Source organism: Hippocampus comes, unplaced genomic scaffold (assembly GCF_001891065.2).
Source record: "Hippocampus comes isolate QL1 unplaced genomic scaffold, H_comes_QL1_v1.1 scaffold250, whole genome shotgun sequence".
NCBI classification, from domain to species: Eukaryota; Metazoa; Chordata; class Actinopteri; order Syngnathiformes; family Syngnathidae; genus Hippocampus; species Hippocampus comes.
This window is the reverse complement of record NW_017842061.1, coordinates 153,275-158,648: the sequence shown is the minus strand read 5'-3', so window position 1 is coordinate 158,648 and position 5,374 is coordinate 153,275. Positions and strand designations below refer to the sequence as shown.

Here is a 5,374-nt window from a genome sequence, read left to right as displayed (position 1 = left end):
CGCCGCGTCGACGGCGCCGCGCGAACAAAAGACCCGAACGAAGCCGCCGTTTGGCAGCCTCGCCCCCACTCCCCTCCCGGAGCTCAGCCTTCTTCCCTTTCGCCGGGCCGCTCTTCCCACCAGTGCTGCCGACCGCATTTCTGGGGACGTCGATAAGGCGAGGGAGCGATTTGTTATGAAATATCTTTGTGTTCCTATCTTGGGAAAAAAAAATGAAATGTGTTCATTCGCACTGACGTTGCTTTAAAAAAAAAAGTGAGCTTTTTTTCACCTTACTTCAACAGAGCTCTTTGGCATCAAGATGCCACAAGCTAAAAAAAATGAAATGTGTTCATTCGCACTGACGTTGCTTTAAAAAAAAAAAAGTGAGCTTTTTTTCACCTTACTTGAACAGAGCTCTTTGGCATCAAGATGCCACAAGCAGTTGGCAGAACACTACTGTCGTCTAAATCACAGGTGTCAAAGTCAAGGCCCGGGGGCCAGTTCTGGCCCGCCACATCATTTGATGTGGCCCGCGAAAGCAAATCAAGCATTTCAAGTTTCATGATGCTTGCTAAAGTCTGAACCAAAATTTCAAATTGTCATATGTAATCCACAATAAGTCATTATTCTTGATTTCTGATTTTAAAACGAGTTAATCATCAATTTGTTGTGCGTTGTGTTTGTACAAATTCATTTTTTTAGGGAAGACTCGTCATTTCTTCTGCATTTTTTTTCCTCCCCCCGGATAGTCTTCCAAGAATAGGTTGATCCAAATAATACCGTTTTGCTCAAAGCGGAACCAGCAAAGACATGTCGACAACCCAATCTTAATTCACGCTCGTACCATCACACCTTTTTGTTCTCGAAAATAGCGACGCCACTTCTTCCTGTCGCGACGCATCCTTTGTGCGCAAACAAACGTCGCCGTTTTTGATGTCAAATTGATGTGACGATAAATTCCAATCAGTTGGCGCAAAGCTAACATGGGGGGTGGGCGGCATTGATTTTTGACAGGCATGTCGGCTCCCATATCATATTTATTTCTTTATTAACGGTGATTTATTTTTTGTGTGTGTGTGTGTGTGAGTGCCAAGATGCCGTTCACGGTTCCCCGGCCGGCTTTGACAGCCACCATTGTCAATAAGCCGCCCCCAGTTGTGAAAACTGCGTGGGGCTGCCTTTTTTTTCTCCCCCCACCCCTCCTCTTCGCTTTGAGAAAACACTTTTTTATACGCGGCTCATTTAGTCCGTTAGCATCATGCTACTCAGCCCTCGCTCCTTCTTTCTCTTCCTTTCTCAGCAGTCCACCAAAGCCTTCTCGACTTGTTCTATTCCGTGTCGACTTCTTGTTTGTCTTCCTCAGCAGCACTTGAGTAGGGGGGCGGGTCCTCAAGCCGCTGCTTAGCAACACCCAATCAGCTTGACATTTGAAAGGCCTGACAGCCAATCGGAAGGGTGACTGGATTCTTCCTTTTTGTTCATTGGCGGTCGAGAGAGGAACTAACTGTTTTTTCTTAGCACGTCTGATAATGCCAGGAGCGTTTTTTTTTTTTTTTTTTTTTTTTTTGTGATCATCTTTGATGGCTTGTGACCATGTTTGTGTTTTTGGCGTTCATTGGTGAGCCTCGCTCGGCTTAATTTGATGGCGCGAAAGTGAGTCCGATATGTCTGCGCCTTGGTCAGATGCTAAAAAAAAAAATCAACAACGAGACCACCCGCCCCAAGCCCCTTTTGATGTCTTCCTCAGCCCGCGACTGTGATATGTGAATGAGTCTGTAGCGCGGCAAAGGGTAGTTGCAGGCCCTCCAAACCAGAGGAAACATCCTCCCATCGATTGGGTTTAATCCTCGTTTTAGTCGTCTGCGGGCCGACGCCTCCTCCGGCACGCGGGTGTTCCTTGATGCTTGAGGGCTGTTCAATAAATGCCATCGATCGCAGATTAGTTGTGATTAGTAGCGGCTGCTTGGCGCTAGCGATGCCGGCGCCATCTTTTTACCAGGCCCACCAATTTGCTTACGTTTCCCTGTCGGAAGAAACGGGGGAGAAAATGAAATGTTCAGCTAATTTTTGAAAGCCGATTTCAGAATTCTCATTCGCGCATGTAAGTGTAAAAAGTTAGCTCGAGTTGACAGTTTGAAAGAAATCAGCAGTGATGTGATTGTTTGTATACATTTCAGACTGTAGGGGGCGCCGGTTAACTCCTCCAACCGGGGGTGTGTGTGGGGGTGGGGGGTTCATCACACGCGACTTTTGATCTATCTAACATTAGAGGTTGAGGTTTTAGCATTAAATGTCACTGCCATGCAACTTTTTTTTTGGGGGGGGCGGGGTTGGAGGTCTTCTCATGATAGACCCACGCTAGCAGTTAAGAAGGCTGACCCCCAACCCGGGATGCCGCCCGGTTAACGCCAACTCTCCCCTCCCGCAGCAGCGCCCCGTCCACTCGACAGTCCGCCCCCTGCAGCCTGGCACTTGATTGACAGCCGGTGCGGCACACAGGGCGGGGCCGACATTACGTGAAACGTCTGCCGTCTTTTCTGTCACCAACGCCCTGTGGAAAAAATGGCGATGTGCGCCCTCGCCGCTTCCCATCCGTGCCGCCGTCGTCGCCCCCGAGCTGCCGCAAAGAGTCCCGCCCACCAACAGGGCGCCGTTCGCCGTAAAAAAACGCACCAAAATGCTCCCCTGAGCGTCTGAACAAGTAGAAATGACACCGGCGGAGTAAAAAGAGCCAAAAACTAAAGTCTTTGTTCTTTCTTCACTTTCGCAATTGGCTGTGGATGTCGTTCAAAGTGTGAGGAACTGCCACGTCGGGGTTTCAAGCCAACGTTTGGGGGGTTCTGCAAAGTTTGCCCGTTCAAATTTGAGCTTGAAGTCAGGTTTTGGGGGGGGTGATGTTTGCCTTTCAGGCCAGGTTTAAGGTTTACAATTCGTGATGGAAGTCGGAGGGCGGTTAGATTCCGAAGAACCTCGCACGCGTTCAGTGTGGGCTGACCTTGGACTTCGAAAAGTGTGAGCGTCAAAATGATGTTTTGGTTGATGGTTGCATTTTTTGCGCAGGTCTTTGGTGATCATCAGCACCCTGGACGGCCGCATCTCAGCGTTGGATCCGCACAATCAAGGGCGCAAGCAGTGGGACATGGACGTCGGCTCTGGGTGCCTGGTTTCCTCCAGTCTCAGCAAACCTAGGTCCCCCCCCCCCCCCCCACTCCCACCCTCGCCCCCAAAGTTATACCCAAAAGTAGCATCTGGCATTCCATCAACAAAAGAATTCCGCCAAACGTTTTTGTAGCAAAGTATATTTCTAACATGGTGTTGTTCTATTGTCTTTCTGCGTGTGTTGCTCCAACATTTGTGTTCCAATTGCCACTGTTGAAAGGCTGCTAAAAAGTGCGACATTGATGCGAGTTCCGTTCGCTTGTCAATGGTGTTTTACATTGTTTGTTAGCATTAAGATGTGATTCTTTAATTTTCGTTCGAATCTGACAGGAAGCGGCGTGAGGCCTGCCCCCCCCCCCTTTGTAAGCCAGTAGTGTTGCCGCTCGCATCTCAAACGTCTGCTCTGAAGTGGAGGCACAAAATTGTCGGGGCGCCGGCACGCTGGTGTCAGAATGCACCACAGCGAGCTTTGATGTGACGCAGACGCGGCGGCACGAACGGAACGCCGTGCAGGCGCGCCAGATGCGTGACGGCACGATTGTAGAAGAGGGGAAAAAAAAAAAAAAAAACGACCGAAAAATGCCTCCGTCTTCCATTCGGAGGTCAAGGATACATTTTTCCTCTTAACGAGATCTCCCGGGGCGCCCCCCCCCACCCACACCCGAGGAGCGCTTTTTGCCTGGAGGATTATCCGCTTTTGTTGAGCCGCTAAGGTTTACACGCGCGCAAACGCAGTCGGAGCCCGTGTTGGAACAACGCGCGCGCGGTGGCTTCAACCGCCCACATGGGAGCGGCATCGCGGCGACCGCTCCAGACGCCGCTCTCCTCTCGTGTGAACCTGAGCGTCGTTAAAACAGGGATGGGATCTCAAGCGGCGTGTTTCCGCTGAGCGGTGGAAGGACACGTCCTGCCGCAACCCGTGTTTGTGGACAAGATGGCTCATCAAACACTCAACGCCGCTTAATCCGGGATTGAAACCTCTGACACCAAAGTCACAGTTTATGGCCTGGCTTCGGCTCGGAAATTAGGGTTTTAAATTTAAAAAGTGGGCTTAGTTGTTCAAGCCAAGGTTAGGGTTTCAAATGACGGTTTTCGCTGAGATTTCGAGCCCGAGTTTGTGATTAAAGTTTAGGTTGCGAGAAAAGATTCGGGGTTTGGATATCAGGTTTCAAGAAAAGGTTTTCAAGCCATGGGTAGAGTTTCAAACAAGGTTAGGTGTGCAGTTGTGTGTGTGTGTGTTTTTTTTTAACTTTGAAGAACCTTTGATTTTGTCTTACACAATTGTCCTTTGGCTGTCCACCAATCGGCATTCGGCACGCTGTCTAGCCCCGCCCCCTTTACCTCCCCAACCACTGCAGTGAGCAAAAGGCAGCCTGCCCGCCATTGTTTGGATCGGGTACTTTGTTCCAACTTCACACTTGACTGGGGAAAAAAAAAAAAAAAGCCCTGAAATATGTGCACAGGTCTCTTCAAGTCTGCCATTCTAAATTTAGACATAAAGCTCCCACTTCAGACACACTGGGTTTTTTGGGGGATTTTTTTTTTTTTTTTTTTTGGTCTCTCTCCTCAGAGGTTCCAAAGTGTCAAACCCCCTGAAGGAAGCTTGCAGCGCAGACTCGCATTTCCATCTCCACAACAATGTCATCTTGAATGGGAACTTTTGCCGGCAGTATCACATCGTCTTCGTGTTGTTTGGCACCACGACGATGGCAGTACGCTGATAGACATCAATATTCCACCATTTTTTATTTGTATTTAGGACTGGGCCGTTATCCATCCATCCATCCATCCGTTGTGTGAGCCGCTTCTCCTCACGAGTGTTAATGAAAATGTTTCCGAGGCTGAGAAATCCCAAAACGGAAGTCTTGAAAATGTACTTCGCATCATATGAACTTACTTTGTGTGTCACAATCGTGGGAAAAGATATGAGTGAGTACTGAACGGCTTGCAAAAAAAGCCAGCGTGGTTCAAGAGCACCCCCCCCCTCCAAAAAAAAAAAAAAAAAAAACGTTCTAGTTTTGAAATTCTCATTCGGACAGAAATTATAAACAAAAACAAAATAAAGACATGAGAGGCCCTGCTGCGCCCCCCCTCCCCTCCCCCGCAATGCACCGATCTGTGCCTTTTTTTTTTTTATTGCTCTTTTTTTAGATCGACAAACACAAAACTGCTTTGTCTGCACAAAAAGAAACGTGTGTGTGTGTGTGTGTGTGTGTGTGTGTCGAAGTGTCAG

The 5,374-nt window shown here is 48.7% G+C and overlaps 1 protein-coding gene across 1 annotated transcript in view; it reads left to right on the top strand.

Annotated features, from left to right (window-relative positions):
• Positions 1-5,374, top strand: part of eif2ak3 (eukaryotic translation initiation factor 2-alpha kinase 3) — a 48,777-nt gene that overhangs the window by 8,273 nt on the left and 35,130 nt on the right. Inside the window, exon 2 of the mRNA XM_019862714.1 lies at positions 3,043-3,171. The gene's annotated coding sequence lies outside the window, so the exon portion shown is untranslated. The remainder of the gene's footprint in view (positions 1-3,042; positions 3,172-5,374) is intronic.